Raw genomic sequence first — 16,409 nt, 5'->3', positions numbered from 1 at the left:
GTTGAAGTCCAGGAATCTAAAATCCTTAACAGCACTAAGGAATTAAAATCTGAAGCTCTGGATCATCAGAGTAAAGAAAGTACTGTATAACTTAACTTCCCAAAGTTCAGAGTTTTCATTCCCTTCTGTAATAGTGGAAATTTCTTTAAGCAGGGGAAGAGGTGTCCGTTTTGGGTGGTTTATATCATGTGTCAGAAGAGCAGAGGAATATGCATGGAGCAGGGATGTGATTAATGACTGGGTGGAGAATAACTGTTACTCTTATGTATAATACTACAGGCTAGCAGAAACCAGAGACAGATGTTTTCATTACATTTTCTGTCTTCAAAAGATGGTAAATTAAGGGTGATCTTAGATAGCAAGGTACTTTTCAAAAAAAGCAAGGGAAGAGCACTGAAATTGATGTATTAGTCATTCTTTGTCCTCTGAAGAATGACAATGCAGTATACCAGGCTATGGAACTCTGCTTATAGTGCAATTTGTCATGAAAATTTGTGCTTTCTTTCTCCATCATCTTTGTTAATAATTGATACCTATTTTAAGATCTTAACACTCCGCATTTGTGCAGTAACAGAAAAATAAAATCTCCAATAGAGAGCCTTAGATTAAAAAAAAACCCAACCTTTTCTTATCCTGTTTTTACTGATACAGTGAGCAGAAACGTCACTTCAGGAAAAAAAAAAGTTATGAAAACATTTTAGAGTGAACCGTCAAGGGACAAATTGTATCTGGAAACAGTAACTACTGGAGCATGTGATGTTCCCATTTTGGGGAAGCAGCACTATAGATGGCCCATATATTTGCTATACTTTATTAATTCAACATACCTGCGTTGCTAGGGGAGAAAATGATTTTTCAATAATAAGTACCATAAAGAAAAGGAAGTAAAACAATTACAATTTTAATAGTTACAGATTATCTAAGTTTTTGGGGATTTGTTAATATAATTGCCAGAAGCAATTCTCTGCTCAGCAAGTATAGATAAATCTGTGCTCTCAGTTGTCAAACTGGAGTTAGGAACCAGCCAGCAATACTCCAATGCTGTCTTGAAGAGCAGAGCCTCAGAGCAGGTGTTTCCTTCTCCTTGGATACCCCTCTAACCACTCAGAGCAGTGACCAGAAATCAGTTCTTGACTGCAGGATCAAATATGTGGTGCTGAACTATTTATCAAAGAATGGATCCATAAGACTGTAAGCTCTAGTGTCCTTTATGGCTAGAGACAACAAATAGCACTAACCCACAAAAGCAGCATCCTTGAAAACCTGATAAGAGGAAGATGCTGTGGATTTGAACTGACTGTACCCTTTTCCATTAGGAATGCTGTAAACAGAAGCACCTGACTTTAAAAAGCTGTGCTAGATTTTTGTTGTTGTTTGAAATGCTGCTCTTTCAAGTAGTTCATCAAAATAAGTATCTCTCTTTCATTTCTTCCTGAACAGAAATTCTGCCAAATGTCAGCAGTGGTGGAAACTGTGAGCTGTGTATGCACAAAATGAGGCATGCCAACACTGGCAGTGAGCTTTGGCAAAGGTGCTCAGCTGTGTTTAGAAAGGGCCACCTCCAGGAGCAAAAGACAAGTTCAACAACGCAGCTCTCATAATATTTTCCAGAGTTTGCTGTGGGTGCTGATAGTTTGCATACTTTCAAGAGTTATTTTGTCAAGCCATAAAAGGAAATATCATCAACATAAATGTCAAAAAATTCTGTTTGGATCCAGCTCTCCTTGGGTACAGCTGGTTTGCATTTTTTACATCACAGCTATAATGGTTAAAGCAAGGTATTCTGACTATCATAACTGGAGTTAGTTCCAGCAAACATTTTGCTTGTCCTTTTCTAGGGTGTTTTAAAGTAGGTGGCTTACTAGCAGTTCCAAATGCATGTCAGAAGAATTTATTTTAAAATTCCTATTACACATATTTGGATGTAGGCAAAAAACCTGATTTATATTGGTACTAGACAGCAAAAAGTACTGCATATTAGTTTTAGCTAGTGGCAGGAACATAGTAATCTTCCTAAAAGATCAGGTTATTTCAGTGTATATACAAGAAGGAACTACTAATCTTGTTTCTTTATTAAAGTAAACAAGACCTCTATTTCCCAAAGTTCTTTGTCCTCTGCGTTTTGTTGGTCTTCATCTATTCACTGAACTTTCTCTCTGCTTGCTTTCTTTTCCATGGATTTTTATGGAATATATTTAGCAAGGAAAAGGTTTTGGACAGTCTCACTATAGTATAATCATATGAGTACTGCCCTCTTTTGTAAGTAATTTATCCCTTCTCTCTTATTAAAATAAATGTATATGTTGGGTAGTCTGTACTACCCGCTGTTAAATATCCTTGGCTTTCTGTATTTAAACCTTGTGTCTTGGCAGTAGGAGAGTTTGACTTCTGATCATTGAGCATCACTGAACTTCCATACAACTAATGAAGCAGACTCCTGTTATGAAGAGCTGTTACAGGGACCTCTGCAAATCACAGGTGAGTGACATTACTACCAGCTGTGATTTTAAGATCATTCCCATTTCAGGTTTAAACAATGCATGTATACATATGTAATAATAATTAAAATAATATAAGCAAAGCCCAGGAGTGCGGAAGCACTCATACCAGGGTGTCTTTGGAGAATGGCCAGTTTAGCAGAGATCAGTGAAAAATCTTGTTGGTTGTAGCTGTAGCCTTAATTCACTATAAAACCTAATGAACTGTTAGGTCATATTTGGACTTAGATGTAACAACATTGATTAGAAAGCAAAGTAAATAAAGTATTATAAAAAAAAAAAAAGGCTTACAAAATGAAACCAGCAGCATACTTCTCCTGCCACTTCCTTTTGTTACTGGGAAATACTTGACCATTGTCACATCTTTTTGGAGCAAGCAAGATACTTGTGCCAGCACAAGCTGCTACATTTAGTTTGTATCTGAATACAGACTCATAGTGTTGGAGGCGAGTAAGACTCAGGGGATCCTCACTGTCCCCCAGTAAAACTCATGGCATGAATAGGAAAAAGAGACACAGAGGCTTGCATGCCGTGCACATGTACATTTGGAGGAAATGATTAACCAAAACTTGAAAACTTTCAATTTAATATTAAATGTGCTTCACCCTCAAAAAACAAACAAACAAAAACAAATGACATGCAGGATTCATGAGCCTAACTGAAAAAAAGTTTAGTAGGCACTTTAATGTCAGTAATTAAGATAATATCTATGCTTAAGACATGAAATTTGAAATGTTTAACTTAATCATGTATTTCATACATGTGCAATGGCAGTCTTCTGACATTTTTCAAACCTTGATTGCTTAAAAGTCCAAGTATAATACCACATTAGTATTCAGAAAGAATGTTGGAATCTTCATGCAGTATTTGATCAGGCTAAGTATGCATCCCGCTTTGATTAAGACTTCGTTGATCCGTGGGTAAAATCATTAAACATTCATAAATGGCCATTGCTTTTTCTCCTCTTCAAGAGTGTACTGACAGATTTTATGCAATTATTTGTCTCAAGTATATTCCTGAACTTTTAACCCCCTTTATATTCTCTTATACCTGCTGATATTAAGTAAAAAAAAAAATCTTCATTTCAAAGCATTTTTAAAGGCTAATATACAATTCATTTGAGTTTCGTGAAAACAAAATTATGAAAAAGCACCCCGTCATGGTGCTAATTAACTACACGGATGGTTTCCTTTGAGGAATAATTTTTTTCACTAGTTTAATTCCCAGGTTAAAATACCTTCAAGTCTAGGCTTATCTTTTAGAAATATGTTTCTGAAAGTGATAGCCAGATAATGTTGCCCTCCAAGGCAGTCTGATATCACTTACATCTCCTGCTCACACAGCTCAATGGCATGAGGATAGACAGGGAATTTAATCCACCAGGGATTTTTTTTTTTTTTTTTTAATCTTTTAGCCAGGTTTCCTAAACACACAAGATTTATGCTTCTTTTAGCACTCTCTCACATGATCCCTCCAACCTTTCTCATTATTTGTATGTTGTCTGATATGAGAGGAACGTTACTCCAAGGTGTGCACCGCAGCATGGAGCCACATCCAGCACTGAGCTGTGCCACAGCTGCCAGCCACCACCTTCTCTTCCCATGGGCAAGACCCAAACCACCAGAACTCAAACTTGTCCTTGTGGTGCTCGTGGACATATCTGAGGACACATAGAAGCCTGTTCCACCCTTTGGGGGTTGGCTGGCGCTATATGGAGAAGTGGTATGAGAGTAGAACTGCTTGCCACTGTGCGAGACCCACAGGCAGTAGCTTTCCCTTCGTCCTGTGCTCCATGTTCTTGTGCTCTAACTCTGAGCTAGAGATGCAAGAGTCCAAAAGAAACAGATGTAAGCCATTACGTTCAGAGACTGCAATATTTTAATGCTGAAATACTTAGAAAGCAATTCGAATCGATAAGTATGCCAATCTGGGAGAGAAAGCAGGCTTTTTCCATGATTTATTCTAAGTCTGAAAATTCCATTTTAGAAATCTGTAAGAAATGGTCTTAAATACCCAGTCTTTTTATTTAAGACATGCTAATATAATGTGTTCAAAAATTTCAGATGTGCACTTATTACAGTTAAAACTGATTATAAAACCCCTATTAGCTTCAAGAGGAGGGATTAATTAAAATAATTATTAATTACTGGAAAAACACCTGCATGGAATCTTAGGTTCTCAGACCTTTTTTCTTTTGCTGCTTTGGTTTAACTTTAATGTGTATTGAAGCCTAAGTAGGATTTTGGTACAAAATAGGAAGGATATGTCTGCATTGGAGAAGGAAGGCATACATTTTACATTCTTAGTAAGAACTAGATTGGCTTTGTTTAAAAGTGGACTGTAAATCTTCTTAAATGAGTGGATTCTAAAGTTAAGAAAGATTTTTTTTTTCTTAGTTCTTTTTATCTTAGAGATTTTTCCCTGCCCCCTCTTTTTCCACTGCTTGCTTTAATTAGAGAACTAATGCATAACTAACATCAGAGATACCAGGAAACAAATTTTTAGTCATTAATAACAAATGAGAATTTTAATCAAATAATTAAAAACATTTCAGGGTGACTTGTTTTTTAAATACCTTTTTCTACCAGAAATCAAGAATGGAATAATTTCTCATGTGTCTATGCTTTCATAGCACAGGATTTGGAGTTGTAATAGTCTTCCTTGATTCCTTGATGCTAAAAATTGAAAAATGGATACTGCCGGTATTTCTCTTTATAACTCTTCAAAGAGCAAAACCCCCTCAGAATAACCTCACATAATATTTTTTCAGTCCCCCTTTAAGGCTAAGTGACTAGCTAGCTTTTACATATTTAGGACTTTCAGCTTAGCCAAGGGAATAAGAAAATTTCCTCCTAGTTCTCTCATTATGTTGCTTACAGTCACATGTAATCTGAACGTAGTCAATACTAGCTGAGTTGATGCATAAAAGGGCCCTAATTTCTTTGTCAGAATGATAAGTGAAGTACATCCTTTTACAAGTCATCGCTGAGACTTATTTTCAAACATTTTGCAATGCTTTTAGCAATCCATTGCTTCGCTACCTAGGTGGCATTTAAAATCTCATGTTTGATAAAGTTTTTATTTTTGCTAATTTGTTAAGTAGTCCTTTTTCCAGCAAAATTTCTAGAAGCTATTTGTATTGATTTACAAAAATTTTTTTCTCCTTGTTGAAGTCCTTAGTATTGCAAGCAAAGGAAATTTAGAAGACTTAAAAGATTATAATTCTTGATACAGCTATGAAAAAATAGCTGTTGTCCAAAAAACCCATGCGGTATTCAAACTTCCTTCACTAGTCTCAACATATATAACGACAAACACATGAAAAAACAGAAAAGTCAGGAAAACCAGAGTTCTGCTTTTCCAAATTTTCCTCATTTGAACCACGTGATTTTCTGACATAATATAACTATAATGTTGTCAGCTAGATCTATATCTAGGTATATAAGTATCCATGCTCATTTTACAGTAACCATCTGCAAGTATAACTTTAAAAAATGTATTTAATATCATTAACCTGCTAATATTTGGCCAGGTTTTGGCTGGGATAGAGTTAATTCTCTTTCTAGTAGCTGTGGTTTTGATTCAGTATGAGAAGAACATTGACAATATGCTGATGTTTTGGTTGTTGTCAGGTAGTCAAGGACTTCTCGACTTCCCATGCTCTACCAAGCGCACAAGAATACCACTGCTTTGGAACAAATGGATTATCTGTACCACAGTGAGCAACTGCACTATCCATCACTTGTTTTGTTTATTCTATTATTGTTATTACTACTATTTCCTCTTCCTTTGTTGTCCTATTAAACTGTTCTTGTCTCAACCCATGAAGTGTTGTTGTTCTTGTTGTGTTTTTTTTTTTTTTCCCTTTCTGATTTGCTTTCCCATCCCACTTGGTGATGGGGGAGTGAGTAAGTGACTGTGTGGTCCTAGTTGCTGGCTGGTGTTAAATCATAACATATTTCAAACCACTCTCACATATCTGGTTTTTGACTTGTTTTTTACAAAGAAGTCATCTAAAATATATCTCTTGATGGAAACAAATTCCTTGTGAGTAAAATTTTTACCTTATTAACCTTCAGGATCTATTCAGCAAGAGTAGGATGATGCCAGTAAAACCCTTTCACTGTTAATATACAGAAACCAATTAAGAGCTTTAAAGTTGCATCTTACTTGCTGATTACCAGAAAAGTTTGTGGGGCTGCAAGAAAAGACAGATGGCTACCAGCCCATGATAACGTGGATTTCTCAGTCTCCCACCATCTTACTACTGCAGTATCAGAACTGCCTTCCTAAATGTGGAAGAAAATTTTTGCTACCCAAAAAGTCTCTTTATTGCCATTGAATAGAAAACACTTTTCTGTAACATAACCTGTTGTGCACTGAAAATTATACCCTCTCCCTTGCATAAAGCTTTCTAGGAAGCTTTGGACTTGATGGAAACAGTGGCAGTATTGAAGATACATCTGTTCCCATTGGTCCCTGCCCAATCCATTCTTTTTGTTGCTTGTGTTGACACACAAGTTCAGTGATGCTGTGGCTATACAAATTGCTTTATCACTGTTTCCATGGCAGTAAAAGGGATCAGTAAAATGTCTGTTTGTAGATGTCTGCTGATTTTCATTTAGCTGCATCTACAGCCATAAAGTCCGTAATGTTTAGGTGGCTTCTGTGGCAGACAGAAGTACTGATCGCTTAATAGTGCAAGACAAAGTAGAGTCAAGGCGCAGTTTATCATAGTGAAAAACAATAACACTTAGATACCAAATACACACCACAGTGCCCTCAAGCTACCTAATTTAGCAATTTCAGTACCTGATTAATATGCTAAATGTGTGGGACATATTAGATCAAATTTAGTGGTATAAAAAGTTCATTGAAATGTTTTGGAAGCATTAGAGTAAGAAGGCTTGAAAGCATAAGATTTTTATTTCAGGATCATATTCTAAATGAACTGGTTGAAACCAAACTGCTTCTGTCAGTGCAGCAGTGAGCTACATAGGCAGGTTATACTCTGCATTAGGTGATATTACAGACTATTACACTGATTATAGAAAGCCCTGTCACTACAGAATAATATTTGCACAGTGGTGGGAAAATGTCCTATAGTAACTCACATTTTTCTTTTAGATGCTGCCACTTGGGCACTGCAAAGTATCCACAGTGGTAAAGAGGAATCTGGTGCTTACTTTGAAAATCCTCGGGCAGAAGCAGCTCTGGTTTGTGTACAAGGTCTAGCAAACCACATAATTCTCTGAGGCACTTTCTTTCTCAAATAGAAACAACACTCCTTTCTTCCTGAGCAGCTGTCTGGTTTTCAGCATGGAAAACAAACAAACAAAAAAATAGATTGGAAAAGACTCTGAGACTAAAAGAAATTTACTAATGCAAAATTTATTGATCAGCATTTTACTGGTTTGGAGCCTGGTCACTCATCCCTGAAAGCACAAGGGTTGCATTCTGCTGTGGGTGCCAGAACATCCCCACTTTCTCTGTGCCTTAAAGAAGTTTGGTGCAGATCTAAGATATTTAACTCTGTGTGTGTATATGTAATGTTTGTTTGGGACAGTCATTCCAGGTGCAATTGTTAGGTGAGTGTGACCCTTTGAATTCGGGGATAACCACTGTAGTTTGTTCTTATCTGTGCCTTCCTGGGAGGGAAGGGACTGGAAGCATGGAGCAATTGCTGATGACTCCAGTAGCCTCATTCAGCTTATTTTCCCATAGTTTTGTAGATGCTCTATGCCATCTACATGGTAATGCAGTTCTTAGTTGCAAATGTAGCAGGAAGCGCCAGAATGCAAGTCGTCCTTTAGCCATTAAGCTCAAAAATATATTTCATGAAGTAGTTTTTGTTTGTTTGTGTGTTTTTATTTCTTTTTTTTTTTTTTTTTGTCATTTTTGGTGGTGTTGTTTTGTTTGTTTTTTATAAATGACCTTTAGAAATTCACAAGAAAGAAGCTGAGTTTTGGGACTAAATGTCTTACAGATTTTGTCCTTATACTTACTAAACCACGTCATGATTGTTGGAGCTCATGCTTGTGTTGCAGAAGCTGGTAGATGACTTCAGTAAATCAGGTAGAAGGAAACTGGCAGTAGAATTAAGTCCTTTGTTTATATCCATCAGCCTGCAGGCATGACTACATACCTCCAGTGAACTTAAAGGACTAAAAATAATAGCTTGCCAAATACACTTTTAATTTCTTGTAACTTAGCAGATAGCTTATGGGCTTCACACTTAACTTTTTTGTTCATTCCACTTTATATTTTTTTAAGTGATCTATTTTCCTAAGCGAGCTTTGTGTTGTTTGTATTAGTGTCTTTTTAAAGCCCTGGTTACAGACCAATGGTGATAAGCAGCTCAGTCTTTGAACTGTTCACAGCTGGAATATTTTGTTACGATAAGAGTAGGGAGAGAGCAGAAGATAGATGGGAATGTGGAGAGTTCCCTATGTAGGCACCTTCTTGCAAAGATCAGATATGGAATCCAAATGAAATCCAAATGGTCTCTTTTGCTTTCTAGCACATCAATAGTCTGTTATTAAAACCCAGTAGTTGTTGGTCAAAATTAATTTAATTAGCTGAATCTTAATAGGGCATCTTAATGTTCATCTACACTGTCCAGGGATCACCTAAATTAAGTTCATTGAAAACTGCTTATAAATCGCAAATGTACATTGATTCTTTTTGCCCACCCTTGCTTTTGAGTTCATGTGCAGAAAACCTTTCCCTTCAAGCCAAGCCATATGTTGGAACAACAGCAGTCAATACATCGACAGCACATGCCATTTGCAGGCAGATGAGGATAAGAAACAAGTCAAATTTGTTTTCAGGAAAAATGCAAACTGTCCTGGCTGATAGATCACCATTACCATGCTCCTATCTTAGCAGGACCCAATTCATTTTCCCACAGGTTCAGTGGCATGCCTGTCATTAGTAAAACAGACTGGAATTTTAATGGCGATAAGCAGAATATGCAAATGCAGTCCTGCTTCCAAATCTGTCAATGACAGTATTTAGTCTTCTCTGGGCGGGAGCTTAAGACCCTGGAATAAGCCTTATCCCAAAATAATGGTTCTTTAAGTTTCCTGAACCAGTTCAATATTTACTCTGAATACCCCCATTAGAAACACTAACTGCTTAGATTGATCACCCCTGGATTGAGGCTTGTTGTCCTTGTGGTAGAGCATGCTAAGATGAAACAGTAAAGCAGCAGATCTGATTAGACAGAAGTCCCTCTGGTCTTGTCTCCTGTGGAAGAAAGAGGGAGGGCGTAAGCTCATCAGGCAACCAGAGAAGCAGGACTTCTTCGGAAGAGAGTTGCAACACCTGCCCTTTTTGTAAGAGCCAGACTTCAGCAGATGACACAGGAATGTCCTGGGGCTGGAGGACTGAGCTTTGAGCTAACTGCCACAAGAAAAGGAAATTCCAGCCCACTGGGGAATGACTGGTGTGAGCAACAGGGGTGTGGGAGGGAACATGCAAGTTTCTTCACTAGCATAGATTTCGTTTTCTCTATCAGACCACAGTAGGGCTACAAGCACATTGACTACTATTACTTCCTTCATGCTGCCAGAAAAAAATACAAGCAGTTTGTCAGGAGTGTGAAAGGGGAAAATCCTGTGTATAATAATGCAGGACCAAGATATATAAACAATATTTTCAATAATGACGTCATTCAAATATTTCTAGTTCTCTCTTATGTATTTATTCTAGATAACCATTCCTGCTTTGCCTTTCTTGCTGAATATAGATTTGTTTCTTGAAGTTCTCAGGTCACAGTTTTTTTATTTGTACCCTGCCTGAAAAGAAAGCACGATGGACTCAGATGTCCTTCCAGGGAAGCAGTCAGGTAGACTTTACAGAGGTAAATGTAAAAGGAAATGTTAGTGAAGTTCACTGAAGTATTGAAGATGTTTTGATACAATATCCAGGATATTTGTATCAGACCTGTATAACATTGCTGTAAAAAAAACCCACAACTGTATCTCCTAGCATCCTCAGAAACACCTAACCTCTTTTTTTTTTTTTTTCCTTCCCCTAAATGCTTTAAGACACATTCATTTACAGCAGGGGTGTCAAATTCATTTTTGCTGGGGGCCACATAAGCCTTGCATTTGCCTTCCAAGGGCCAAATGTAATTTTAGGATTGTATAAATGTAACTACTCCTACATTTATACGTTACATTATTTATGCGTACTGTATAAATGTAACTACTCCCTGATTTAGATGTTTTTGTATCAGGTATTCCTGACATTGGGAGATGTAGTAAATAGATTTATGAGCACTGTAGCACTTTTTATTATACATTTTCACAATTCTTGACAAAACTAAATTGATGAAAAATACACTCAGTATAGTGTTCCAGATTTCCATATTCAGAATTTAGCAAAATGTTTAAAAATAGTAAAAAATATACCCAGATAATAATAATATAGGCTAGTAAAAATGAAAAATAGCTAGGGAGTTCAGTTAATGGACTACTGCTTTGGTTTTTTAGAATTATTTTTATTGTATAATTAATCAAGAGAATCCTTGTAAAGGTTTAATATTAGTCTTTTATGATGATAGTGATGTTCTCCATTGCTGACATAACCCTAACGACTTTTCACAGAGGTGGTAGTAGGCTTCATGCACCATGCTATATATATGTATTTATGTACTCATATTCCTCTTCAGAGACTGATAAAGAGTTTTAAAAGCTGTATTATAAAGCATAAATCCTGTCAGAAAAGAGGTCTTGCAAGAGATGAAGAAAATGTATTTTAAAAAAAAATCTAAAAGACTACTGGTTTTAAAAACAGATGTGATAGGCCCCTATGAAATCATTTCCTGCTGCTATTGTGCTGATTAGCTGCACAGATTGTGTTACTGGTCTCTTGAACAGATGGTCTATACTTCTCTTGTAAACTTCAGAGATACTGGACAGCAGAAGTATTTGATTTTGAGGGCCTTTAAAAAAATAATCCTGTTTTAGATTTATTTCTTCTAGAAGATTCACATATTTTTAGTGTAGAGTGATATTTGTCCAAAACTTAAATCACTACAACTAACTGTATTTCTGGAATGATTCACAGGCTTTGTCTCCAACATTTGCTGTGTTATATTGGTCTAGCTGCCAGCTCCAAGTGCTTTGTTTTACTTGCTGTTTGGTGACTGCTACACTCCAGCCATCTCCATGTGTGATTCAAAAGAAGGCAATATCAAGCAAACTTTGCTTTCAGTAGCATCTTCCAGAAGAATTCGGATACTTTCAGTCTCTCTGCATTTGTTTTTTTTTGGGTAAGAAAAGAACTGTTGTTTCAATGACTATCTTGAGAATTTTTAAGTGAATATGAACAGTTGCATGAACCAACTTTATGACTGTGACCAGTCTTAGTATGATACAATCCAGTGATCAAGTACAAAATACACAGCTCATTCCCGTCTGTCTTTACGTAGCACATAGTTTTGTCTAGCAGGGTGTATCATGCATATGTATTTAAGTATGTTTAAATATTTCCTGGCAGTATAAGACAGGGCTGTAACAGCTATCAATGCTGCAAATTGCACTGAACATTTTATGAACTCAGAATTTATGTTGCTGTTTAGTTTTGTTTTGCTTTTCTGCCATGTGTTTTCTTAGAAAGGCCTCAAGCTGACAATGTGTCAAGTGAGTTCTAAGTTAACAACTTTACTGCCTTATCTTATATTTCTAAAAATTATGTTGGAGAATTTAGTACCTGTGAAACTCCAATAGCTTTAGGGCTAAATTCGATACAAGAATCTATAGCAGCACAGCTAGCAGATGGATAAATAAACTGCAACTTCGTTTTCTGAGAAGGAGTTGCGTAAGTCAAACCCAAGTGCAAAAATTGTGAGGTTCTGGTAAATATAGAGACACAGCGGGCACTGTCCCATATGGGCTGCAGAGCTCATTCAAGCACTCTTCCAGCTGCTGCCGTGTGGGAAAGGATTCCTGGTCCCTTCCTCCCTGGCTTATTTTGGAGAAGCAGCTTTCTGGATGTAGGCACCTCAACTGTCACACAAGAGTGTAACTAATATCTCTTCTTGCTCTTTTAACTGATTTACTACCCTCTAGCCCACGAGAAAAGACCAGGGAAGGTACCTTTCTTGCACAGTTTTTATTGCATTTGGAATTAGCCTCTTAGCCTCCTCCCTGGGTTTAATTTTTGACTAAGATAAGCCATTTGAGGAGACAGATCCAAGGACAAATTGCTACAAGAGAAAACTGACCCCAAAGCCTAGGGAGTTCTTAAGGAAAATCTCAATCTTCATATTCCACAGAATTACCACCTTCCTTGCTCGCTGTCCAGCGAGCACTTTTCTCAGAGAGGGTGTTTAGGCAAGAAATGGAGTTATCCATTGTCTCACGTATTTTTTTTTCACAAAAAAGAGATGACATGGCTCTATTGAGATCCTTTTCCACTTTGTTAACAACTTAAGCTTTTCCTACAAGCTAGTAAATCTTCATTAGGTAAACTGAGATGCCTGTTCTGCAGCAGAGGATTTGTCTGTGCTTGTAATCTGTGGAAGGTGTATTCTAGCATCCAAATAGTTCACCTTTTTCTGTAAGAAGAGAAGCTCAGGGAATACACATGCCTGTTAGCTATATTTACAGTGGCTTTCACCTGCTCTTCTGCATCACTACTGCTCTGTGTTGTTCTCCACAGGGAAGGAATTTCAACTGTAGAGAGGTGACCTTATGTATTGTTATTAATTAACACTTCTATGTGGAAGTTAGCAACTCTATCAAAGGTGTGCAGGGAACCCGCTACTCAAGATGTGCTACAGGCAGCCAAAACTCTGTCCAAATGTGGGCAGGTCTAGCTTACAGCTTCTGTCAGGCTAAGCAGAAGAACATGTATACGTCAGTCTCTGAGACAAAGGATTATTTCTGAGGAAATTAATGGGAAAGTTATGTTGCCAGAATATGTAATCTCCTGGGATGTCTGAATAGGGGAAAGTTCTTTTTTTTTTATTTAAAAAAAAAAACATGTGAAGGACTCAGAAGATTTCATTTTCTCTAAAATATTTTTTAGTTGCTCTGTCAATCTATGTGGTTATCTCTTAACATTAGAAAACTCAGAAATATATGGGATTGCTTTACAGTATTGCTTGAGTTTATATGCAGTTCTGTCACATAAGTCAGGCTCTAGAGGGATCAGCTAACTTAGAAATGATCTCAAGGATGCAGCAAGAACATAACTACTTATTTTTCAGTATAGCTGTTCTTTGAACCTTCAGCTTGATCGCATAGCATGGATTTATAACCTCCTTGATGCTAAACCAGCATTTTCAATATCGTCTGGAGGAGGGCCATGGATCTGCCTGCTATGGGATTATCAAATTAGCTTTCTGATAAATAGTAGGCAGTTAGACTGCCAATAGTCTAAAGTAATACTCAGGGAACAAAATAAACTATCTGTAGAAAAAAACCCTTTTCATTTATTTCATAATAATAAATAACAAAATACTTGCCTTGAATATCAACGCTTGTGAAAGTAAGGCCTTGTACATAAAGATAAAAAGTTCTCTGGCATATAAAGAAAAAAAGAAAAAAAAAATACTCTAACTGTTTCAAATACTTTTTTCCCCATATTCAGTGTTACTGTTGCATGACAAGAGGACTGGATGAGCTGCTGAAGATGGTGTAACCAGCTGGCAAATGGCATTAGGTTCCTCTGTGTTAGGGAGCCATTTGATCTCCCTCATGTTTTCTTCTGGGAATTAATTTTCCTCTAACCTTCTCTCACTCTGAAGAGCCCTTCCTTGGAGACACTTGGCTTTGCTGCTTCTGGGGACTTGACAACATAGGCGAAATCCAAACTCAAGTACCTGAATCTAAGGACCAAGAAGGAAATGGTGGTGGTGCAGCCATTATTGCATTGAGTCTATTGGACATAGGTGGCCTCTGTGTCCCTTGGGTGGTGTAAGTGGCATCTTAAGGAGACGCTTCCTCCAGGCAGAGACAGGAGCCCTGCGCTACAAGGCATCCTTCACCTCGTGAGGCAGAAACATGCTCCCTAAATGGAGGCTACGTCTGTTCTGCAGTGCCTCCCAGAACTTGGCGTGCTCCAGTCTTGGGGGCTGAGTGTTGGTTCAATTGCTCAATCAATGCTGGGGCAATTATAGACTCTGGCTGCAATAAGTCTTTTTACTTAATGTATATTTAGACTAGGGAACAGTGCTGCTTTTCTTATGGAAACAATCTTGCTGAATGAGAGTAAGCGGTACCTATAAATTTAGCCTTTCCAACCTGTAAAACATATCACAAATGAGTGGAAAAATGTTTCCAGCGAGCTTTTCAATTCCTTCAGAGGAGAAACAAGTTTGTGGTTAACATATATATGATCCTGAACCCTGTGAGTTTGGCATTTACTAGCTTTCTGCCCATGAGGGAACCACAAAAGTACATGTAGTGACTCCTCTTATGGAAATGTCATCTCCTTCACCCTCCGAGAGTCAAAAATGTTTCCATTTATGAAAAACAGACCATCAAGTGGTGTGGTGGAACTTACCACCACAAATGAAGATCTTTGATGAAATCACATGGATAGGTTTGTTCAAACTGTGCAGTATATAATTTGCCTGATCCACACATGGAAATGAAAGAAATCAGTGTCAGATGACCCTTGCAGGCTGGTATGTATTGTATTGTTTATTTAAACAGATCAAGGATGCTTAGGATCTGTTGCACAGCTTAATTCTTGCGGGAAATACAAAATGGTAGACAAATAATTAAGTAGTTGAATAGTAAAAATTCAAATTTTTGCCTTTTTTTTTCTCTGCTTGCAGGATGTAATTAGGAGTAAATGTTTCCAGTGGGACTTATTGACTGTAACTGTAAACTGTTAGCACTGGCAGTGCTAAGTCCCATCTAGAACAGATCTGTTCAGTTTGAAGCCACTGTCCTATTGAGAGAACTTGCCCAAAAAACTTTTTCTCATGCATATTAATTTTAAAGCAATCATTTAAATTACTCTTGTTGTACTGTTTTCCACAGAGCCTCTTAGAGTAAAGCAGCGTCATTTTACTTTGTGAAAATCCATGAAAGTTTTTTCTGCTCAGTTTACAGCCAGGCAAGCTGGGAAGCTTCCTTGGGGTTCAGGATCTCATGGAGAGAGGAAATCTGCAAAATCTCTCACAATTCCCTGCATTCAGTGCTGTGAGTATTGCCACGTGGTTTAATCCTACAGGTTAATTTTTGCAATTCAGTATTTATACACCTTCAGCTATCAGATTGTAGCTGATCTTCACCTGCATACCACTCAAGATAGGTAAGTTTCTTAAACTAATTTTGCCAATCTTAGAACACATCTTGTAGAGGGAATGCATAAAAAGTTATTAGAGAAAAAACTTAAGGTAGAACAGATGCTAATGAAGCTTCATCAAACCACTAATATAATTTAGCAACACAAGTGGATTTTAGTGACCAAACATACAAAAAATAATTCAGAAAAAGCATTTAATACATAATCTTGATAAAGTACCAGTGGCGAGTTAAGCTCTGTAAGTAAACATGGGAAATGCACCACTGAATTTTAGCTTCAGTGGACATTTACATAGGTGATAGCAACATAATCATAAATGTACTTAATCAACACCAAAAACTTATCTGCATACGTCATTCCACTTTTGATGGGTAACTTTCAGAAAGCAATGGTTCCTTAGCAGTTCTTTGGGAGCTGCCCTGTGTTAAGAGTTCAGTTTACAGAATTTTTCTACTTTTGCTTTTATTTTGTGAAGATAACAGACATAAAATATGGGTCCCTTGGACAAATGTGTTTTATTTAAATTAGAGAAAATTAAAAGGCAGTTTTCTAATGCTACCTTGAAGTGTTTTGTAAACGTTCATGCAGCTTTGTTAACAAGTAGTTTTTTTATCAACTAAGCATCAAAAACAGTGAAAG

At 37.2% G+C, this 16,409-nt stretch overlaps 1 long non-coding RNA gene across 1 annotated transcript; it reads left to right on the top strand.

Moving 5' to 3' along the window:
• Window positions 1-2,062: 2,062 nt before the first annotated feature.
• LOC139828600 (uncharacterized) lies at window positions 2,063-6,309 on the top strand. Its single transcript, XR_011740398.1, has 3 exons — window positions 2,063-2,259; window positions 2,373-2,478; window positions 6,131-6,309. It is a non-coding gene; the product is annotated as an uncharacterized lncRNA (long non-coding RNA).
• Window positions 6,310-16,409: the final 10,100 nt, after the last annotated feature.

Source organism: Patagioenas fasciata, chromosome 9 (assembly GCF_037038585.1).
Source record: "Patagioenas fasciata isolate bPatFas1 chromosome 9, bPatFas1.hap1, whole genome shotgun sequence".
NCBI classification, from domain to species: domain Eukaryota; kingdom Metazoa; phylum Chordata; class Aves; order Columbiformes; family Columbidae; genus Patagioenas; species Patagioenas fasciata.
The sequence above is the reverse complement of the archived record's forward strand: the minus strand, read 5'-3'. Positions and strand labels throughout refer to the sequence as shown.